The sequence below is a fragment of the Octodon degus genome, unplaced genomic scaffold, assembly GCF_000260255.1.
Source record: "Octodon degus isolate 3935 unplaced genomic scaffold, OctDeg1.0 scaffold00024, whole genome shotgun sequence".
Taxonomy (NCBI): domain Eukaryota; kingdom Metazoa; phylum Chordata; class Mammalia; order Rodentia; family Octodontidae; genus Octodon; species Octodon degus.
In genome coordinates this window covers 2,052,193-2,064,126 of record NW_004524600.1, presented here as the reverse complement: position 1 = coordinate 2,064,126, position 11,934 = coordinate 2,052,193, and the positions used below count along the sequence as shown (strand labels likewise).

The window sequence follows — 11,934 nt, the reverse complement described above, 5'->3', positions numbered from 1 at the left end:
AAAAAAAAAAAAAAAAAAAGAATAGCGAGAGGTTGCAGTGAGCGATATTGAATCAGGTTAGATCCTCTTTTAACACAAGAAAAGGCAAATGAAGCAAAACACCCTCTCGGGTTGTGATCATAGTTAGCCACATGAGAAGCAGCACAATATTAACAGTTTGAGGGTGCTAAGCAAAAGACAGTGGTTACCCAACCAGCCATAGCCTCTGAGCCTCAGCACACAGACACTTGACAAAGAAGTTCTGAAAGGTGCTCCCAGGAAGGTGACGAGGAGCCACTTAGAGGGCTGCTCAAGACTAAGCTGCTCAGAACGCGACTCGCAAAAGTCTTTAATGGCTCTCGCACCCCAAAAACATACCGGGAAGGTGCATTTTATCACGTTTGATGTATGAGGTGAAAGACTTCATCATAAAAATGCCTTGGGCCTCTGAGGGCCTTGAAGTGGACATCAGGTCAGGGCACAGTGGCAGAGCTGAGGGGAAACCGCAAGGCCAGAGTTCTGGGGGCCAGGAGAGCGTGGGCAGGAGGAAGGGGGCGTGGTCACAGCACACCAGGCCTGCGCTGTGGGTCCCGCTGCGGTCGTGGAGGTGGACGCCCTGGACTTAAGCGCGGCAGGCGAGCACTGCAGCACTGAACTCCACCTGAGCTGGGGCTTTTTCCTGAGAGACTGGACATGTGTATGAAGGTGTCTGCATGGGGGCTGGGGAGGGGGTACACCTTTGCACATGTGGTGTAGACCATGGAGTGGAGGTAGGCAGCCAGCATGGAGGCAGCGACCTGCTAGGAAAGTGGTGTCAGAACGCAGGGAAGCTGAGCATGGTGGCGCATGCCTGTGATCTGAGCACTCGGGAGGCTGAAGGAGGAGGATTCCTGCAAGGTCAAGGCCAGGCTGGGCTACATAGTGAGTTCAAGGCCAGCTTTAATTGCACAGTAAGACTCTGTCCCCTCTGAAAAAAAGATGCAGGGAAGAGATGATGGCAGTTTGGTTTAGGATATATGGCAGAGCTAAGGAGAGAGACACAGACTTAAGGATGTTTTGGTCTTTCAGAAGTAAATCCCCTTGGGATGAACTTGGTTCTTGACATACAGAAAATTTAGCTCCCCCGTCAATAGTCCCAGACGAGGGAGGTGATGCTGCAGAGTAGTTCACGTTCTGCACAGAGCTGGCACGAAGGCCTGTCAGAGAGCACCACCACTCTGGGGAAAAATGTGGGCAAATATGCCAGGAAACAATGCAGCTTTGGAATAATGGTGTGTAGTCAACTGGTAGAACAGAGACTGTTCACATGCTAATATTTGGAACCAGTAATGTGACCTCCTTTGGAAAAAGGGACTTTGCAGACATAACAAAGGCAAGGATTTCCAGATGAGCTCATTCTCGATTTCCTGGAAGCGTCCTAAACTTAAGCCTTGCGCATGTGAAGATGGGGTCCTGAGAAGCTAGCAGTGAACACAGCAAGATGCAAAGAGGGCCTCACACTGTTCACCGCCCAGCCTCACCTACTCCTTACATACAGAAGCCTCATCACCTCCTCTTTCTCTCAGGTCCCCCCACCTGAGTCCAGGCATGGGACAGGAGCCTGCCTATCCTCCACACTCTCCAGAGTTCTGTGTAAGGCTTCAGAAGAGCTCCACCCACAGAGGTCAGCTCTGAAGCCAAGGCGGTGCTAGTAGGGAGTGCTGGGTGAGAGGACCTGGACCAGGAAGGTGAGAACACCCAGCCAGCCTCGGGCAGTGATTTGAGAGCAGGGAGAGAGGGTGTGAGGTCTGCAAAGCACTGAGAAGCTCTACGGGATGCCTCCCCCAGGTCTGCAAATACCCCTAGCCCTCCCCACCTCCCAGCCCCTTCTCACCCTGCAGTCCCTCCAAGACCTGAGCATGCGTACACATAGAGCCCTTTGCTGTCAGTACTGATCTTCCTGGTTGAGGTGAAATGGCTGAACTTCTGTGTTTGTCCCAGCACTGCTGACACAGCCTTGGGGTTGTACTCTGCACAACAGCACCTGTTGAGGGGCTGAGCAGGAACTGAAACCCAGGCCTCCTCGGCTTGCCAAGCTGTGTAACCTAGGATACAAGGGCTCCCTTGTGCAATTTTTCCAAAGGTACAATCAGCGCTAGTGCAACCCTGGCCTCTCTTGAGTTCAGCCTGGCCACAGCCCCCTGCATACCCCAATTAAGTCCTACTGGACTACAGTGGGCAGTAGCACCAAACTACCTGCCCCCATGAGGAAGTTCTGTACCCCAGAACAGCCTGTATCTCTCCCATTGTCCCTCCAACCCTGCACTACATGTGGGCCATGGGTCCTTCTTTCTTGCCAGAACCAGCCCTTGAAAACATCACCAAACCATCTACAAAGCCATCAAAAGAAGGCAATACTACTGTCATAAAACTACATATTGCCCAAAGTGTGACATTCCTCCAATATCTGTCACACAGAAGCCATGATATTAGGCTATGTCAAAGGTATATACAACAATGCATTTGTACCAAAGCTATTTCTTAGGCTTCTCTACACACCTACACACAGGGCTGCAGAGCAGCTGACCTGAGAGTTTAATCACAGCTATTGTAAAAAAGTCTGGACTCATCGTCTTTTACTAATCATCCAGACTTCACCAGAATTGTTTGTAATGTACTCTTTTCTTACTTAGGTAACTAAAAAAATCAAGGTGATAGTTGAGCTCAGTCTGCGTAGCTGAAGGGAAAGTAAGCAAAAGGCAATCAATCTTTTATTTCTGCCATAGACCTTGAACTCTGCCAGGCCTCGTTCTTTCTGAGGACAGTTAACGTACCACCTTTTCTGATATAAGAAGTTACAATGTGATTTCACACTGTGAAACAGATTCAACACAATGAACATTTGGGATTCCCTGGATAATGAACCTACTTTCAATCATCTTTCTCATTTTGTTTTCAAAACAATCTCACAGGTATATACTGTTATCCCCATTTTACAGATTAGGAAACTGAAGGTTAGAGGAAGGTCAACACTAGCGTGTGGTGGAGCTGAGGCTGTCAGTGCAGGCAGAGCAGTTGTGGAGCCAGACCTGCTAACCACTAATCTGTCCTCTCTTGAGGATGGGGAGTCTTTGAAAAGCTCCACAACTGCCCCCAGGGGCTGCTGGGACACCTCCCCACTATCCTGAGTGTCCTGTCTGCTCATGACTGCTAAGGTGTGCTGTTAGTGTTGGGCTTAACTGCATCTCATGGAGAGGTGTACAATTTGTTCATGTGAAAACCTTGTTTGGGTAACGAGCCTACACATGAAAACTCAATTACATTACACTTAGAGTGTTCACAGCTGTGAATCCCTGGCGTGCAGGTGGTGTGTGGGTTCCTGCCTTCCTATCTGTCTGTGCTTCTGTCTTAGAGCAATGCACACTGCTACCCACCTTCTTACCTACAGCAGCGAAGTGAGCGATTTGCTAGCCTCACCCAAGTCTGCAGAGCAGGCATCACAATAGCTATTGTGTTGATGCCTTTTTTAAAAAATAATTTTTGAGGGCTGGCCAGATAGCTCAGTGGATTAAAGTGCCTGCTTGGGCAGAGTGCAGCAGCCGGGGTTCAATCCCTGGTGTGTCATGCCGGCCCCGCCTCTGGGGAGCACTGAGAGGGCGACTGAGGCTGGGCGTGGTGGCGTGGGCCTGTAATCCCAGTGCTTGGCAGGCTGAAAACAGGAGAATCACTATAAGGCCTATCTACGTAGTGAGATCCTGTAGACCCTGCACTAAATACATCATCATCGTCATCATTGTCTTCATCATCATCGTCATCATCATCGTCAACATCATCATTTTGGAGATGAATGTTAAAAACAAGTAATAGGAAACGATGGGGGAGGTGGATGCAGTAGCATGCACCTGGATGTAGTCCTGGTTATGCAAGAGGCTGAGACAAGAGATCCTTTGAGCCTAGAAATTAGAAGCCCAGTATGGGAAATGTCTGCAAAAAAGACATAAGAAATGAAGGACATGAAGGATTTGTATTAAAGTAGAATCCAGCGTTGGATTCTAATATGCTAGATGGCTTGGACAAGACTGGCCCTGCCCTTACTTCCTTTTGTTTTGTCCCCAGGGACATCCTGGACCACAGTGAGGTGTGGAGCAGCAATGTGCCCACCACATCACGAAGCCAAGTAGGCTTTGCCAAGATCTGCTTCCCAGTGCCCTGCAGGTTTATCTGCCAAGCTGATCTCGTTCACCCACCCTGGGAAAACAGATGCACACAATAGCCTTATCTCTGAGTGCAAAGCTGTATCACTCTTTCCAAAAGCTTGCGATAGAGGAACCATTCAATTGCCCAGAAAAAAAAATCCCATGTGAGTCTGGGTGTCCCCTACTTGTTTTCACTTTCATTAACCTGACATCACTCAGTCACTTGCTGTTTCCATGTCTTTATTCATCTCAGGGATAAAAGAACAGATATCATTTCCTGGCTGCCCACCCTGTACCAAGGCCATGACATCAATAATCACACAATGTAAACAATATTTTCATTACAGAGATGAGAAAAATGCTGCTGTGGTTATTTCCTTCATAGTTTCAGGAAATTAAGGCTTGGTATAATGAAATAACCTGCCTCAAATCAAACAGATAGCAGGGCGCAGAGGTGGGATTCAGGCGTGGCCCCATAAACCTCTCTGTTTTTCTCTAGTCCTGTGCTTTTCAAACTTGTCTCCATGTTAGAATTTACTGGGAGCTTCTAAAACTCACAACACGGAGAACACATCTAAAAATCACCATCTTTAGGGCACATGATTTGGTATCTTTTTGTACTTCCCAGGTTATTAATGGTCAGACAAGCTCAGGACCACTGTGGAAGCCAGAGCAAGCATCTTCAGTTATAAGCGTTCTCCAAGGAACCACATGAATGTCAAGAGCAACCAACTGGGCTGGCCAGATAGCTCAACAGATTAAAGTGCCTCCTTAGGTAGACACAGGGACCAGGGTTTGATTCCCGGCGTGCCATACTGGCTCCATCCCCGGGGTGTGCTGAGGCCATTGAGACTGGGCGTGGTGGCACATGCCTGTAATCCCAGCAACTGGGAGCCTGAAAACAGTGGGATCACTGTGAGTCCGATCTGTGTAGTGAGGCCCTGTAGACCATGTACTAAAAAAAAAAGCAGCAAACAGAATGGAGTAGCTTAAAAGACACACCTGAGTAAGGGAATGCATTTTCTTTAGAGGTGATAGAAAAAAATGAGGAGAAAAGAAACCTTTGATGCAAAGCCAGATAACTCAAATGGGAGACCAATTTTTAGGGTTAGCATCTACGAAATGAACTAAAGCACACTAAATATGTCTTTCCTATTAAGTGCGTTTCCTTTTTGCTCTGCTCTTAGAGAATGACTTTTTTTTAGTTGTTTATATTGGCTTAATTCATGTAACATGTAGTTAGCACAGGAGGACAAGTATCTTCGCATAGAATGTGCAGACATGACATCACACCATGGGGCCCCCAGGGGGCCAGAGAGGTGCTTTTTTCCTCAGAGAACAGCAGCTCCACTCCTAGGAATGGTTCTGAGGAGAATGCTGGGCACCCTTAGCGACACTGGACCTCCGCCTCTGCTTAATCCTGGGTCCTACATCCTGACCTGCCCAACCCCTCAGCAAAAGTCCCACGAGCTAAGAGTAAGGTGGAAGATCATGCCATTCAGGGCGTGAGCCCCATGTCCGGGGGGCGGGGGGAGAAATACACACCCCTTAACAGAGCACATGGGAAATGGAAGGGACACATCATGGGAGAGGGTGAGGCTGGCAATCTGCTTTAAGTAACAAGAGGTGGATGGGCCAAGCCTTCACTCAACTTGAAGAAAGCAATGCCTTTCCATTTTTTTAATGGACAATCATAGCGCCTAAGGGGAGTGGTTACAGTCAATCACATCTACCCTTTTCCCTGAAAGTAAAACCTAGCTGAAAAACAATCAGCCTTGATCTCAGTAGAGATCAAAAATGCCATTTCCATTTACTTTATCCTTGCCTCACCTGCCCTACAGAGTGGCAACCGAATAAGGGAATAATGATGGCAATAAGGCAAGGATGGGCTGATGAAGGCTGGTGTTTTTTATCTCTACTTATCAAGGTTGATTGTTTCCCAGCTAAGTCTTAATTTTGTGGAAATGTGGTAGTACAATGGCTTTAGTTCATGTCATCTAATGCTAGAAGCTGCCCACTCCAGCTGCCCAGTCCAGCATGCTGAGCCCAAGAGGGTAACCTAGGCACTGAGCATGTCCCGTTCTCATGGCCTTAGAGAACATATGTTAATGCATTTAAAATATATGCATTCAAAGATATGTTTGAATTATTTGTAAAAATGGATGCACCTGTAGACAATAATGTTAAGTGAAACAGAACAGAATCATGAGCTTAAATATCACCTGCTATCTCTTACATGAGAAACTCAAAGTATAAATGAAAAGCAAAACAAAGGTAATAGGAGGGAGATCGCTCAGCCTGGCAAGCCTAAGGACCCGAGTTCAATCCCTGGTACTGCATGCTGTGCTAGCCCTGAAACCAGGTGTGGTGACACATGCCTGTAATCCCAGCACTGGGGAGGCTGAGACAGGAGGATTACTGTAAGTCTGAGCTGCATAGTGAGGCCCTGTGACAAGTAAATAAAAAAATAATAAAAAGATAATAGGAGACAGGGAGATGGATCTTTTGCAAATGGGAAGCAAATCTAGAAGGGAAGAGGAAGAGGAGGAGGGAAAGGGGAAGTACAAATAATGAAGGTGTGTTAAGTACAGGAACCAACCATCCTCGGAGAACTGCAATAAGGGTGGCAAAGATGCACTCATAAAAATTCACAAACTGAAATTTTAAAAAAATATACATCTATTCACATTGTTTCAAATTAAAATTCAAATTGGAGATCTAATGGGGGAAAAACTCAAACCTGCTTTTAGAAAATAGGTTGTTCTGGAATTATCTTATGGACCCTCAATTTAAAGAATTTAATGGTCTGGTTGAGTCTCCTGAGGTTAGTTGGGATGTGAATAGAATTTTAGTGGAATGGAACATCATTCCTCATGTCTGGGCGGAAGGCCAAGACAGGGGAATTAGAAGATGATTTGGTTGTAGTCCCGCTTATAGTTATTCAAGCAGCATGTTCTGTCCAGTATTTATCAGTCAGTGGGTGGAAAAACTTGAATTTCCGCGGCAAATCTACAGCTCACACATCTCACATCCCACTGAAGTTGCTGTGCCTCACTCCGATGCACCTTTTCCCTTGTAAACCACAGCAGCTAATGGTTAACTCGCTCCACAGCCTATGGGGCTGTCCGCTAGTTTTATTTTCCTCTTTTGTATTTAATAAACATCTTGGTAAGCAAGACACAACTAGACTGCAAACATCCAGTCAACCTTTCTTCTGCCAATTGTGCCAGAGATCTGGAAAAACCCACCTTGGGGCTTGTGTGCCAAGATGTCCCTAGGAAAATCCAACTCCAGAGAAAATGCAGGCCAACAATAACTGTGTATCTATTCCCACCCTGCTGTCTTGCCGCAATATATATATATATATATATATATATATATGTTTATGCACGTTATATATGGGAGATTTCTCAAGAAACAATTCATTTAAGTTTCATAGTAGAGATAGTTTTACTTATAATTAGTCAAAGTCATTGTGTGTGACAATATTTGAGTGTTTCCCTCCATCTATTAGTAATTGAAGCTTATTACTTCTTATGTTTAATTCCATGGCAGTATCCTAGGAGAGCAGGCCTTGTATCCTGGCTAAAATCTAGGGGTTCAGAGAAGAGAATCCTGTGTGAGTCCTGCTGCAGGGAGTGTCCAGCCGGACAACACACCTGCTAGAGGAATCTTTGCTGCTAGGCCAGCAAAATCAGATAAAAAGTCCTCGAAGATATTATACTTCAAATAGAAATAGTAGCTCATTAAGGCAAATGTAAATTCAATATTGTCAACTTCAAATACACAGTAAACACATTACTGGATGGGACACAGCAAAAGGACAAACCTTAGGAACTGTTGTCCCCTTCCTGTAGAAGAAATGAGCTAATGAGTCATTTTTAGAGCCTGATTTACATTTGCCTCTGTGAGGCTCTCCGGTGTTCATCCTCTGCTTAATCTACTCTGCATCGCTGGGTTCCTCTTTAATATGTGGATCTCACTGACACAAACAGGCATGATTTTAGTGTAATTCCTCTCTGATCTCAAGCAGAGCGCTGGGCACTCAGCAAGCATAAATACATTACGTGTTAGATGAACAAAGGGGTATTGGACTCTAAAGACAAATTTGCAACTATCTTCTAAAAAGCCGGGTATGGGAGCTGGTGTCAGCAGGAAGCGGTCGGGGTTCTGCGGTAGCCAGCCAAGAAGGTGCAGAAGCCAGGCTGGCCTCTGGGTTCCTAGGTCTCCCAGCGGTCCCCAGCCAGAGCTTAGCGGGGGATTTTTGCTTTTTTATGGCCCACGAGATTCTAGCCACTCTGGCTACGTCTCCTGTTCACAGAGTATGCATGTGAATATGCATTTACATACGCACAGGTAAACAAAACTTCTGACGATGTGGACATTTCCGAGACACTAGCATTCTTTATTTTTATTTTTCTGTCAGTAAACAAAGTACTTGAATGATACCATGAAGCAGGAAGTACATGTTGTATGTCTGGTGGCTGTGCCTCTTGCCTTCACCAGGGTGACACTGAGTGTGGGAACTTTTGGTATCAATACAACTGTGAAAAGCCCAGTAAGATGATATAAGATTTGGCTCAGCTTTCACAAAGCTTTTCAAAAAAGTCTTTTGAATAGCAATTGCTTATACTCCATATTCTTCTCCTTGCATATGACCGACTGGGCAAAATTATGTACGACATATTCAGTGCCTTCCAACTACGCAGGCCGGTCACTTCAGCCATCTGAAAGCCACTTTCATTTCTAGGACTATGGACACTTCAGTGGATTTTAAAATTTTTATTAATTCTATGAATTGTATGTTTTTAGAAATTGAATCTGAGGACAGTATTTGACCTTGTATAAAGTTTAGATAATAAAATATAGGCTGTAGGGGCCGGGGAGATGGCTCAGTAGAATAAGCACTTCCCTGGCAAGCGCAAGGGCCTGAGTTCAATCCCCGGTTCCGCCAAAAAAAAAAAAAAAAAAAAAAGAAGGCTGTTTTTGTAGTTTATAATCTTTTTTCTTAAACTGTTGATAGGCAGTTATTGGATTGGAAATAACTTATTCTTGTTAAACACAGAAATGTATGAGAATGGTTTTCATTTTATTTCTGCATATGGACTGTTTTTCTGCATTAAAAAAAAAATTGCTTTGAAAGAGGTTCGCTCAAAGAAATAAGTGGAGTAAACATTTTCCACAGATCCTAAGTGGTGTAATAAATATCCTTGAAACAGTAACTGTGGCAGATTAAAGCCCCTGTAAGCAGGCGCAGGGGCTGGGGGTTTGATCCCCAGGGCCTACTGTGCTGGCCCCCGGGGTGCACTAAGACAGCAATTGAAACTGGGTGTGGTGCGTGCCTGTAATCCCAGCTCTTGGGAGGCTGTAAACAGGTGGATCACTAGGAATTAGTAGCGAGACCCTAAACGCCCTGTAGACCCTTCCCTAAAAAATAAAAAAAAATAAAAAAAAAAACCCCAATAACTGTGATAGTCTAAACATTGTGCCGGGGGGTTCTGAGTCTTGCTACAAAAATGTGGATTTGATGTCATTGTGACAGTGTGGAGTGTTTCCCAGTTTTAAACAAGTGGTTGGAGAAGGAGTGGATTGGGAGAAATGACTACTAATGATTAGAAAGAAGCTTCCTCTTCCAGCAAGAAACTTTACATTCTTGTATGCTTTTTTTTTTTTTTTTGCAGAACCAGGGATTGAACTCAGGCCCTTGCGCTTGCCAGGTAAGTGCTTATTCTACTGAGCCATCTCCCTGGCCCAACTTTACATTCTTTATTGCTTATATTCTTTCCTTGTGTAGAACACAAACGACTTGGACAAAAGCAATCATTGGTGTGTGCTTCCTTTGGGAGCTATTATGAAGCAGCTTTTTTATTCTATGAAGAAATTAGGACCACGCATCTCATTTGAGTAAAATGGCTGTCCTTGGAATTCAAGTGAGAAGCCAGTATTTACACAACCAGATGCTGTACCCATGCCAAGGATTCTTTTAGTTGCTTGAATACCAAGCAGATTCCATGTGTCAAAGTCACCTAGCACTGTTTATGGGCCAGATCACTGTTGAAGACCCTCCAGAAGGAAGGCTTGGGCAAACTTCCCTCAGCCACGGACTGAGGCAGGCACAGAGCGTGGCTGCTAGGACTGCGGGCCACAACAAGGAGGCCTGCTATGCATGTATGGAGGGGCTGCTCTTCTGAAAGGCAATCATCTACCCCAAAAGCGCCACCCTCTGCCCAAGGAAGAGGCCTCGCTTTTTCAACCTGCTAAGAGCTGGACCCTGTGCACACAGGTCATTATCAGAAAATACCCCCAGCTAAGTGCGGACTGTGGACACACCTGAGGAAATGGGACTGTCTATTTGGTTTTCTCCCTTTTTTTCCCCACCCATCCATAGAAAAGAAAAGCAATCTCTCCTTTTTTTTTTTTCCAATTTCAGAGTTCCAAAAGCTAAGCCAGCTGCGGTAGCGCAAGCTTACAGTTTTGGCTACTTGAGAGGGTGAGGCGGGATGAGGTAGGAGGATCCCCTAAGCCAAGGAATTCAAGGCTGGCCGGGGTGACACAGCAAGACCTGGCCTAATAAAAAAGTTCCCAAATCAATTGCTAGTCTGGGTACTACTATGCTGTCGCTCCCAAATCCATGCTCTTCATGTTTGATGAAGGCTGGAAGGGGGCGCTAGAGAGCTAGCTGAGTGGCAAACCTGCCAGATGCAGGTTTCCTTACAAAAGAAGGGATCTTACTGTCAAATCAAATTTGGTAAAAGTGCCAAGCAAGAGCCAAGCTTTCTACACAAGACTCGTATGTTTACATTTCTTTGGAGTTGGGTTTTTTCTTACTATAGTATGACAGAATACATAAAACAATGCTCCAACTCACTGGGCAGAGAGTCAAAGAAAGATGCTATTGAAATACCTATAGAGTCTCTGTATTACCAACAGCTTTCTCCACTTCCCTACTTATTGTTTAACAGGAATTACACTGCAAGCAGAAACCCCAGAAAGCTTGGGTTCAATCTTCAGGAATTTTTGGATGCATAAATTAATGGTAATTATAATGTATATTGCATATGCATAGCGTAGAATGAATATTCAAAATGTTCTTGGCATTCAAAAACATTTTAGCCTTTCAAGAAATGACAGAAGGAGTAGCTGTTTAAATTTGGAAAATGTCAGTGATTCAATGACAGATGCAATGGAGGGCTTGAACTATGTATTTATCTCTACACCAGTATATATGGTGATAAGGGCAGCACACCTCTGAGGCAAACATGAAACACTAAAGAGGTTCTAAGCTATAAAGCAAAACAAATGACTAGCAACCAAATTCAGTTTCAATTTTTATTACGAATGTCCAAAGTGACAGCATACTGTGAAGGTGTTAGGTTCTCATTGATTAAACTTCGAGAGACCACAAACTACAGCATTCCAAGCACTTTAATTTTTGACAGAGCCAAAACAAAAGAATGATAAAAAGTACTCTGTTAAGTGTAAAGGGTGCGCATATTTGAATTGTTCCGTTCTTTTTCCTCTGAGATCACTGTGAACACTGGTGATTTCCAAAACACAAATCCTGATTGGGATACTTGTAGCAAACTTTTATAATCTCTGCCTGAATAAGAAGCAAATAAGACATGTACTTATAAAGTATGTTTACGAAACAATGTAGTATGCCTGCTCACTGTCATTCCTTTACTCTACCACAAGTCTTCTAGTCTACCACCTGGGTACCTGCTGTTTGCAATAACAGGACAGGAAGGCTGGAGTGAAATACTGGGAAGACTACATGGAA

General features: G+C 44.8%; 1 protein-coding gene across 1 annotated transcript in view; it reads right to left on the bottom strand.

Annotated features, from left to right (window-relative positions):
- Positions 1-11,934, bottom strand: part of Scaf8 (SR-related CTD associated factor 8) — a 199,977-nt gene that overhangs the window by 25,208 nt on the left and 162,835 nt on the right. The gene's annotated exons all lie outside the window — the stretch shown is intronic.